A 12618-nucleotide genomic window follows, 5' to 3' on the forward strand; every position below is an offset into this window, starting at 1 on the left:
CAACTATAAGAACAAGAAGTCTCAAAGAAATTTCGTGGCATTAATGAAGCCAACTACTTGTGCAAGCTAGCTTTCTTGTGACATTGTTGTATTTTTTATCTCAATTAAAACTAGGAACTTATTACTACTAGTTCAAAAGAAGTTTTTGTCTTTTCCCCTTATTACCCTTTTGTGAGTTTGTTATCAGAAATGCATGTATGGAGTATAGGTAAGGTTTACCTTCATTTCGAAAAAGAATAAGTACAATCAATAAATAGAAACAAAAAATTATTATTATGATAAAGACAAGAAGTAGTTGAGTTGAATTCAATTGCTTTAATCACTTTGAGTTCAAATGAGTTACCATCTGATCATAGTGACCAGCATGGCATGCGTCTGTAGAAGAAAATCTTCGAGATAATGTCCAACGAAGACCTAGGTTTCGGTGGTATTGATTTGTAAATTTGTAGTTCTTTTTGGTTACTTCCTAGCTACCTCTTCCCTTGTAAGGGTCTTGCCATAGGAGGGGGTTAGGTCCAGTTGATCTTGTTTTAAGTTTGGAAAATTTATGAAACACCCCCTGAAAATGGATCGATACTCAGATCACCCCCTCATATGTGAAAATTCTTAGATCACCCTCTGCATTAGAGTCCTATACTCAAATTAGACCCTACCGTTAGTTAACTGATGAAGTCAGATAGTTAAATTTTTTGAAAACCCTAAACTACCCTTGAGAAGAGTATAGTTACTATTTTACCCTTAGATATGTGAAGTTACTTTTTATCCTTGGATCTAAAAACCCCAATTTTTTTAAGTTTATAAGGATGAGGGGAACCAAAGGGGAATATTCCCTCTTCTTCCCCAAATCAACGGAAAGACAAATGAAACCCTTAGGGTTCTGCCTCAAGGAAATGCCGTGAATGGCTGCCAAAACACTGTGACAGCGGCCCAATAATCCCGGCAAAGGGTGGTGATAGGCCGGCAACAAATTGTAGGGTGTCAGACGCCGTGAATCTCAGGCGATCCTTGCACCTCACGATTAGCTTTCCCTGTTTCTCCCACCACAAAACTCCAAGACAAAAACCAAATAGAAAAATACCAGTCTTCATTAAAATGGGCAAAGAGACTATCGTCTCGTAATCTCTTCTTTTGTTCCTTTTTTTTTTTTTTTGTTTTTTTGTTTGCTAGTTTGGATTATCGAAGAATGAAGACTGATTGTTCTGTTCTCTCTAGCTCTTCAAAATCTCTGTTGAATCTCTAAAGCCATTGCTGACCTTGAAGTTTTCACCCTGATAATTGATTTTGCTATTGTATTGGTGCCATTTGTGAACCTGGGAAGGATTTGAATTCAAAACCCTAGGTTTAAATGCCGTCTTAAATGGAAGATTTTGTTTGTACACATGTAGATTTCTGGTGAATGGGTAATACTCTGTAATGGCATAAACGGGAGTGATTGGAGAGCACTGATTTCAAGCCCGAAAGGGCTTTTCTCGGCTTTTCTCTCTGAAGGGTTTGCTTCGAGGTCTCTGTCCCAGATTATTAATGGGTCTGATGCTTATGCTACTGCAACAGCCCATGCCGATGGTGAGAAAGCTAGAGATGCTTCGGTGAGTTCGGATAAGAAAGCTGAGGAAGCCTGGGTTGGGGTTTCATCTGGTTTGGATACACAGATTGAGGCTAGGGTTCGAAGAAACACAAGATGAGAAGAATAGGAAAGGGTAGTATTGTAAATTTAATTCTAATGATTTAGTATAAGGGTAAAATAGTCAGTTTACACCAATAACTAACAGCAAACTAACACCGTTAGTGTAGAGGGGGTGATCTAAGTATTTTCAAATATGAGGAGGTGATCTGAGTATCGGCCCATTTTCAGGGGGTATTTCGTAAATTTCCCTTTAAGTTTTTTTGACTCTTCCAAGTTTTTGTATATCCTTCTTATCTTCTTAACACAATTTTGAATCATTTTAGCGAGAAAAAAAATAGCGACCAGCATAGCCAATAATGCCCCAGAGAGCCGAGAGCATGCCACATTATCTCTTCTTGCTAGGTCATGACCCACCATGAAATTCACAAGAGTTGCATATCCATACATTCCTTTTTTTTTTTCCGTAGGAAATAAACATTTAAGTGAGTTCTATTTGTTTAAGATTAGATATGTTTAGGAAAAAAATGCTCTTTTAGGCGTCACTATGCCTAGTGAAGTATAACACTTCACTATTTGTCTCAATGGCCAAATTTTAGCCCAAAGTAGGATTTTCTATCACATGAACTAATCCACATACTGCCATCTAGTAAACAGTGAAACGTTATACTTCATTAGAAATAGTAACGAGGAAGAAAACCCAAAAAAAAAATTATGTATAAATGAAAGGAGAGCTAGTGATATTTTCTAAGACTAAATAAAAATCACCCTTAAGATGTGTACAGACAACCATATCGATATGAGAGAGAGAAATGTCTGTGTTCTTGCTAAAATCATTACCAAATTGTGAAGAAAAAAGGGGTTTTGAAAGAAGGGTTTAATTAACCCACAAATCACCATCTCAAGTCTCAATTAATGATGCTTAAAAGAAACCTTTTTCTTTTGTTTTCTTTTCCTAACTTTTGTCAACAGGAAATGATTCACCCCCTACTAAATCAATTGTTGGTTTGGGGTTTGTGAGTCTACTTCTCTGTCAACCTCATTTATCCTTTCTTCTCCAAATTTTTAGGTTATGAAAGGCCAATTAAACAACCTCATCTAGTCTGTCTCCCTCTTTTTAATTGGCTTGTTACATAAATTTCTTTGGTAAAGTAAAATCAATAATTAATCATTTTTCACTTCCCTTCCAACCAAACAACACATGGAAGGGTTTCTTTTTTTCTTCTCTTTTTCGTTTTTTTTTTTTTTCATTCTGTTGCGTTCAGGGTTGGATTAGAGCTTATCCCAACCTGGTTTTAAATGGGTGGAGTGCTTCCACGATCGAACAGGCATGATACTCTGATCATACCTTTTTTTTTTATTATTAAATTCAATTCAAATATTCTCTGGGATCCAGGGCTGGCCCCTAACCTTATATTAAAAATCAATCAATCAAGAAAACAGAATAAAAGGGGGGACCAATTTGGATCCTCTACTGCGAGACGGTGAATGACCGCCTTACTCCTACTCGGGTAAGGCGCTCAGGCAGTGGTAAGGCGGTCATTCCCCACCTTACTGTGTCTCGGCAGTACCATTCTGCCGGGCAGTTCGACAGTAGAGGATCTGAATCCATGGGGGACATACCCGCCTTATCCCAACCTAAGAAGATAACATATTCCATCACACACTCGAACAGGTGAGACCTTACTCCCGTACAAAACTCAAATAAACAATTAACGGGTTCTCAAAACTGGAATACCCGCCACATCCTCGCGCAAAATACTCCTGAGTTCCAAGGGAGCACTGCGACATACCCTGATCACACCTCGTTAGAAGGTATCTTGGAATTTACTAGTCAAGACATAACTTGATGAGTGCCCGAAATTAATATTGTTCCTGACATTAGGCAGAGGACACGTTAGGATATATTGATTGCCATGAATGATCGGCAATGTGGGTCTTTTGTGCTCATTTCCGGTTTGAAAGTTGATAGAGAACTCTGCTCGCCATCTGGTGTTTGTCAAAGTTGATATTATAATCTTCTGATGCTCTTAGAAATAGAGTATATATATTTGGTGCATCCATGGTCGGATGATTCCATAGAATGTACACTTTGTTTGGATGAACGGCAACAGGAGAACTGAGGTGTTTTTCCTTACTATGATAGCTTTATCCTTCTGTCCAAGGACCCTTCCATCTAAACATGAGTGAGATTCTAAGAACCAAATTTCCATGTGTTTTAGTTGGTCAATATTTTAGGGGCGGACCTAAAATGACCACAAGTGAGATGGTGAAGAATGACATGCATAGTCTGGGTCTTGTGCTAAGTATGATTTCAGATAGAACCTATTGGAGGGCAAGGATCCACGTTGTTGACACCATGTAGCTGGGATTTTTCCTGATTTTATGGGCTATCTTCTTTCCTCTTACTTTCATTTTTCATTTTTCATTTCTCACTTGTTTTTTTTTTTAATCTCATTTCTTCTTTTTTATTCTGCATTACTCTTATTTTTCTTTTCTTTGTGAGGACCTCAGTTTTTTCCTACGTTGTTTTGAAAGGATCCATGTAGCCGACCCCATTTAGTTGGGATAGGACTGAGTTGTTGTTGTTGTTTAGTTGGTCAATATTTGATTGAAATTAATCTTGCATTTTTCTTTTATTAATCTGTTAATTAATTCTACTGATGGTCATACCGAAGGTGGAATTATGGATTAATTCTTTGAGGTAGTTTTGTTTTGTCGTTTGGGTATGCCTAGATGTTAATTCTATATCTTTTTCCTTCATTCTAGTACATTTTGCTGACCTTTAGTAAAAAGAAAAATAGTTGACCAATATTGGAAGCTGTTGAGGTGTTGGGGGTAGAGTGTCTTTGTATTCCATCACTTGTATAAGTAGGCTGATTCCTAAGGACCATTAAGAGACCATAAGGATTGGAGAAATTGGTTTACTTTGCACGTTAATCTTCGTTACCGGGGCCTTGAGGCCGCGTCTATGCGGGACAGAGGTGGCTGGTAGCCCCGAGAAATTTGTTTAGGGATATATGGGTATTTTGGTAAAATTACCTATATAGGATTTCGCTATATATTTGTAGCAAGAGTTCTTTTCCTGTAATCAATCTGAGAGGTATGATGACGAGTGATTGTAACGCCCTATTCTCCATTGATAATGAAGCAGATCTCATCTCATCGTGGGCATAGGCAATCTTGTCGAACCACATAAATCCTTGTGTGCATTGTGTGATTTTTTTTTCTTTTTTACTAATGAGGAAACCCTTGAACTTTCCCGGATTTATGGTCCAAACCCAAGGGAAAACCCCGGTTACACAAAACCTCCTCCCACCTAAGGGTGTTAAACGGTCCGGTTCAGTTAAACGGTTCGGTTCGATTCGATTTTGATTGCTTGAGAGTAGAAACCGAAACCAGACCGTTTAACTAAACGGTCTCATAATCAAAACCTGGACTGTTTGGTAAATGATTTCAGTTAAACGGTTTCGGTTAAATGGTTCTATACAGTTTTACATGGTTTTGGTTAGACGTTTCTATACACATTTTCTACTCTATTTATTAATACTAGTTATTAGTTAATGGTTATTACTAATTATTACTTACTAAGTTATTAGTTTTTTGTTCTGGAAAAAAAAAATCATTAATGAAGAAACATGACTGTTTAGTAGTTGCTATTTGCTAGGTTTTGACTTTTTGTTTATAAAAAATTTTAAAATTTTTTTTTTTGTTAAGTTCTTAAACTGTTAGACAGTTTGGTTATAATCGGTTTTAATTGGATTACACGGTTTGAAACCATTGGACCGATTAAATAAATGGTGTCATTTTTAAAACCATAACCGGACCATTTAACTAAACGGTCTGCTGGTTTTGATTTAAACGATTCGGTTCAATTTCAGTAAACGATTTTGGTTTAGTTTTGACACCCTTACTCCCACCCGTGTGTTTATATACGACTTCCATTTTGTTCTGCATCGTTTTAGGTTCACATTTTTCTACATGAGAGATTCTAGCAAGACCATCACTCTCCCTACCTAGCATAATGGCTAAACAAAACTTAATTATATAAGACATTTCATTAACAAGTAAAGCACTTAGGGTTGTAAACGGATCGGATTCGGCTCGGATAGTACTATATCCGCATCCGCATCCGATTGGCTATCGGACGGATTTGGATAATGCTAAACGGATACGGACACGGATACGGATCAGATATTTTATCTGTTTACATATAAATATAGCTTTTCGGATAGCCATAGCCTATCCGTATCCGCATCCATTTAGCTTTCGGATGGATTCGGATAGTGCTAAACGGATACGAACACAGACACGGATACGAAAATAAATTTCGACTCTTCATTTACACCCCTAAAATCACGTCAAAAATTTACCAAAAGAACAAGTAAAACATGTCAAAAAGCAAATCCAACTGGAATTAATCAATCATGAAAACCTAAAAGTTTTGCATTATTATTTAGTTCATATGTCATGTCCACCAATTTTCACGCTATGTGAAACATAATATACGTGGTTAAATTAATGTTCTTCCTAAAAGGTATTGGTGATATAGACATTTTATCAACCTATACCTATAACTGGCAATGTGAAGATGATTTTTATTTTATTTTATATTTGGATAATTTATTTAAAAATTTAATGCCTTTTTTAACCAACCAAAATTAAAAGGATCACTAGTTTTGTTCATGTACCCAATGTCTTTTTTTTTTTAATTTATTTGGTCATTAATTTCAGATTAATACAATTTACTTGATTTAAAAGGGGGGGTGTGTGGGAAGAGATCCTAAATTAATATCTAAATAATTGTTCATTAACAAAGTTAATAATATAGACTGAGACATTAGACTTAACAAGTACATGCTACTAGAGAAAGGGACATGCTACTAACCAGGGTAACTTTAGTTTTAGATGACCAGACCATGTTAGCTAGCTAAGAGAGAGCTAATTAAGGTAGTGTTTGGTATGCATTCTTGGAATGCATTCCAAGTTGATTTCACATTCTCGAATGACAAAAATAAGGGTAAATTACACATCACCCCCTGGTTTTCAAACGAAACTCAGATCACTCCTTGGTTTTTGAAAAAACTCAAATCACTCCCTCCATAGTAACGGTGTTAGTCTGCTGTTAGTTATTGGTGTGAAATGACTATTTTACCCTTGTACTAAAACATTAGAATTAAATTTACAATATTACCTTTCCTTCATCTTCAACATTGGTCAAGGGTAGTTTAGGAATTTAAATTTATTTAACTTGCTGACATCATCACTTAACAGCATAAAACTAACGGTAGGGACCAATTTGTCATATTGGGGTCTAAACCAAGGGTGATTTGAGTTTTTTCAAAAATCAGGGGGTGATATAAGTTTCGTTTGAAAACTAGGGGGTGATGTGTAATTTATCCTAAAAATAATTGTTTATATTGTCTGAGAATGCAAAATCAATTTACAATGCATTTTAAGAATGCATACCAAACACAGCCTAAGATTATCGGAAAATATAATATATGCCACAAGAGCTCAGGGTGATTGGAATGGATATTTTTCTTTCTCAAGAACAAGGTTTAAAATAGTGATTTCTTGTTGACATTTATCTTCAATTAATGGATGGGGAAAATGAAAAACCCAGCTTAATTAAAGTTCCTAATTAATCATGAGTAGTGACTAGTGAGTAGTCCTAATATAAAGGACCCACAAGCCATCAGTTTCATTAACATCATTGTCGAGAATGCTTCCCCTAATTTTACCGGACAAACTTAAGAAAAAGGATATTTTTATTCATGAATTTTCTAGTTAAATAGGCTATGCAAGTGATGGATAAGGACTTTGATCCAAGCTTTTCCTCATGAGATATGAAGCCTAGATTAGCAAATAAGGAATAGAGATGCATGGTATGTGTTCATGCATTTACCATACATATACTTACATGCATCCACAAAACCATATTTAAGCTTTTTTTTTTTTTTTTTCTTTTTTAATTTATGCTCGATATTGGTCAGTGTCATATTGTATCAATAACAGTATTAGCCAAGACCGATACGGCCACCGATAATGATATCGATATCGATACCTATAATTTTGAATTGCCCTCTATTTTTAGCCATGTAAAGAAGATGATTTAATATTTTGATCATTGTACTTAAAGGAAATTCCTTGGCTAGTCCTGTCAAGTTTCGATTGTTCATTTCAACCATGTGACCTACTATGTATATATTTTTCTTTTTTCATTGTTTTTTCGAACCAGATTGAATTTAAATTGACAAAGATTAAGCAATGGCGTGAACAACATATCTTTTGAATTTGGATAATTAACATAGCTGCCCTGTGAGAAAGATTTTCTACAATGGGAATAAGGAACTCCATCCCCAAAACTTTTTGTTCTTGATTTTATTTTTTAGGCTCAGATCAAGTTTTCTTTCTATCTTCCTTCCCAAAATTCAATATATTCATATGTCTAGGGATAAAGTAATGAAAAACTTGGATACGGAATTTATATATACAGCCGCCTTATCTATAGCGACCTAGGTTGACTCTTCAACATATTCTTAGTGTAACCATGTATTAGTTGATTGATTAATGGATTCATATGTGGTCATAGGGTGTCCATCAGTCGGTTTGGATTGGTTTCGGTTTGGTTTCATTGGTTTCAATGTGAGAATTAGTGAGTTCAAAACAAGATCCAATAAGGGTGCACCAGTTTCGATTTGGTTTCAGTTTATCATGTAAATATATTCAAAAGCATAAAAAAAAAAATGTTTTTTTATGAAATTATGGGTTGGTATCGGAATCTTTCGGGTCATATCGGTTTTGGTCTGGTTTTCAAGTTCGATTTTAGCACGGTCTAATTTAGTTTTGGTATCACAAAACCCCAACCCGAAACATGATCCAATAAGCTCATATTACTAAGTTTTGGCACCCCTGTATGATCGTGTAGAAAACCTTTCACCTATTAGGGAAATGTTCTCTATTGGGGGGGGGGGTACAAGCCCGCCTAGACACACGTACACCTCCATGAAAAGCGGAAATCTCGTCCTTGAGATGCCAGCGTATGCATTCTTGATATTGGCTCCCGCACGTTCATGCCCCTGCGCTCTCCCACAAAGAATGCTCCCCCTTTTTAATAATACCAGTTCTGCTGTTCTGGATTTACAATGGATTTTTGTTGTGCATTCTATCTCTCTATATTATATTTGAATTCATCACAATCAGGTTATATTTTGCAGAGAGAAACCTAATCTTACTGGTATTTACCAAAATATTGCGAGTGGATCTCTGATCTTTATTTGTCCCCTTTTTATTCTCTTTCCCTAAGAAGTATATGTTTTTCTAAATTTTCAATTGATGACCTGAACACTATGGACATATCATCTATGAATTCTCCATTGATATTTTTTGCTAATAGCTTTGATGCCTCGAGTAAGACAGCAAGTTGGGTCACTCTTATTGTTTATCAAAACAAGTTTATTTTCGGGGCTTGAGTTTGGTGGATGCGGATCCTCTACTTCCGTGCGCTCCATACATAGCAAGGCTGGAAAGACCGCCTTACCCTGGCTCGGGTAAGGCATTCAGACAGCTCGGTAGTAGAGGAATCCGAAGAAGTTGAGGGTAGGGCAGATGCTAGAGTGCTCTTTCAAGGGATCGAGGTATGTTAGAAAATGGGCTTCAACTCAGTAGAGGCTTGGACAGTTTCCTAACAGTTGATTAAGTACTTACCAAAGAAGAAGGATGTGGTGTGACCTTGGGAGTTTTTTAAATTTTTGCTTGAAATTTATTGGATTTAGATCCTCTGTGGTTTGGGGTTGTGCGGCCATCGTGCTGCGCGCAACTCTCAAATCACCACCTCACCACAGATGTCCATCCAATGGTTGGACATCAAGCTCCTCAAAAATGTCGTTCAAATTTGAATCGGGCTCGATACGCAATCTAAACAGACAAACATGATACACAAACATGATGCGCAACCAAGCAGACATCCACTTGTAGGAATTGTCATTCAGACACTCCCTTGTAAGATATTTAAGATTTTAATTTTATCATGTGAGCAAACACAAATCCATCTGTCTCGAGACTTGTGATAAACCAAATCTGAAACCAATTCAACCCTTTAACAATGAGACCTTAATATGCAAAAAAAGTTGATCTGTGTGCATGTTCTCTGTAGCCAAAGACAAAGTCAATCAATCCTTTGCTCGTGAATATAGAGCCAAGAGTAGTGCAGAAAGAAAGAACCAAACCAGCTCTTATTACTATGGGGACCCCATTTTTATGATCATGACCCAACGTGGGCGTTTAATGAAGCTACATTGCATATGAATGTGTGTGTGTGTGTGAGAGGGAGAGGGAGAGAGAGAGAGAGAGACCATGGCATGGGGTGCCCACTTGGAGGAAGCATAATAGCATAATGGTCCCCAAACACACCCGTCTTTTTCTCCCACATTCCAGCAATACCACCAAGTACCCTTGACCCCTCCTTATTAATCAATCTATCTATTTGCTCTGTGAGAGAGAGAGAGAGAGAGAGAGAGATTTTACCATCGTTTGGTGACTGGTAAAAGTGGAGTGGCTGGAAAATTGATAGTAACTGGCACTGCAAGTCTGCAAGGTGAACTTTTCCCAAAAAAAAAAAAAAAAAAAATTTAATTTATGCATGTAGTTCAATTTATTATTTGTGAAGCTTGATCTCAGTTCAAAAAGTGTTGTGGTGATTCTTAGGTGAGCTTTCAGTCCAAAAAATGTTGTAGAGTTCGTTAAGATCTTCGATTAGATATGTATTTCGACATATATTGTTGGTTCAAATCCGAATTAGACCGTGTGGGTCTCTAAGGGCAGTTTTTTTATTTTTTAGATTAAGATTTTCTTACATAATATTGTTATCTCATTGAGAGATGTGAGTGTGAAGGTTTATATCTTACTTTACAGAAATAATGGTATTGTTCTATTGCTCAGCCATGAATATAACCTTCTTTCGAGGGTGAATCAGGTAAATTTTATCTTATGTTTCAATGTTTCACATCATGGAGAGAGAGAGAGAGAGAGAGAGAGAGAGAGAGAGAGAGAGAGAGAGAGAGCAGAATAGGCCAATTAGAATGGTTAAAGAAGCCCTTGACTTTGAAATTTCAAATAGTTTTGTGAGTGTTCATGAGAATGAAAGCAGAAGCGGTCAATTCTACTTGTGCTTAGAATTTTTAAACCCATGTCGGGCGGCTAGCTCTTAAAATGTCATGGAACCCCCTCCCCCTCTCTCTCTCTCCAAAGTACTAGACTACGTGTGAGACTGTGAGTCTAGTCTGGCGTGAAGTTGGCAGAAGTGATATTATAAGGCAAACAGTTAAGTCTTTGCTGGTTCTTGTCTTGGAACTTTTGTCCAATTCAATTTTATAGGGTCCCATAGTCTTCATTTCCCAAATGGTTTTTCCATTAGATTCCCTTTTATTTGAAAGCCCATGGTTAAACCAGAATAACTGGGACCCTTTAGCGGCTCAATTTGTTGTCCACTTTTAAAAGTGATACTACAGTCTATACTCTTTGGGATGGGCTGGACCAGTCTAGCAAGTCCGGAAGTCATAAAAGTTTATTAAAAGAAGAAACAATCATCCAATGCAAGGATTTATGTGGTTCGATAAAGTGCCTACATACATGGGAGAAATGCGAGAGTAGTTTTCACTAACAATGGAGAAAGAGTTACAAGCTCTTTTCGTCATGATTCTTTGTGTTAGCAAAGAATTTCCAGTAACCCTAACGATCGCCCATCACAAAAATTTATAGGAAAACAAAGATATACAAATTTCCTGAATTACTCCCATGTAAACCTTAAAATTGAATTCTCCAGATCTTAGGCCCTATAGGCTTTAACGACTCTTCGAAGGCAGCCCACAACCCAGTCTTCAGAATACAAGACATCAACCCTTAACACACTGACCTTCTCAACAACAATGAATGAGTATTTATAGGAAAAGATTTCTACTTGGTAGTGTTTCCTATGCCCTCTCACAAGGCACCATGAAATGACACCTCTGCCCCATTAGTACATACCCAAGCGTGTTCCCCCATTGGCCCAGACGCTTGTGTACAGAGCATGCGACCAACAGCCCATATTTATAATTATTTTGTTATGCAACATAGGTCATACAATATATGATATTGAACCTTTTCCTAGCTTTGTCCGGGTTAGAACATTTTTCTTATAAATAAATATATGTATTTATATCATTCACAATTTTCCCAAAATTTTATAAATTTAAGAAACACAGAGAGAGAGAGAGAGAGAGAGAGAGAGAGAGAGAGAGAGAGAGAGAGAATTATGTATATATGATTAAACCTCTTGGGAGTCATATTTGGGCCCCCATTCTCAGTTCACCAACTGAATCCAGAAGGCCTATATGGGTTGGGCCTTTCCCAAGATCATGATATGTGTAGGCCATACAATACATGGTTTACACCTTTGCATACCAATATAAAATTAAATTAATCTAACTTCATTACTGTTCCTAATGACCATCCAAAATTAATCATGGAGAAAACTCGGTAATAAAGCTCCAGCTATAATTTCCTAAAGTTGTTGATTGTCTATCATCAATCAAAAAAAGCTATGAGCTAGGTATGGTGGATATTTAAAGAAGATTAATGAAATGATGCAAAAGGTTATGTGAGACAAATAATGGGTTTATGATAATTTGATTGTTAATCCCAAGATAGAACAGTGATAATCTTAAGATAATGTATGTGTGGAGATAATGCAACAAACATTCATACTTTTTAAGGATTACTAAATACTAATCCTTTGGTAGGCAATCGATCCTTAATCCTCAATCCGTGACTTTCGATTACACATCGAACACGCCAAATTTGGACAAGAGGCCATACAAGACCCATTGAGGGGCCAGATAGAGACCCACGACGGGGCCAATAGGACTCAAAGAGGCGACACTTCTTGGAAAGCAATTACAATTAGTACATAATAACACTGTGACTTAGATGTCAACAAGAGGCACTCGATCCAC

The sequence above is a fragment of the Telopea speciosissima genome, chromosome 11 (genome assembly GCF_018873765.1).
Source record: "Telopea speciosissima isolate NSW1024214 ecotype Mountain lineage chromosome 11, Tspe_v1, whole genome shotgun sequence".
NCBI classification, from domain to species: domain Eukaryota; kingdom Viridiplantae; phylum Streptophyta; class Magnoliopsida; order Proteales; family Proteaceae; genus Telopea; species Telopea speciosissima.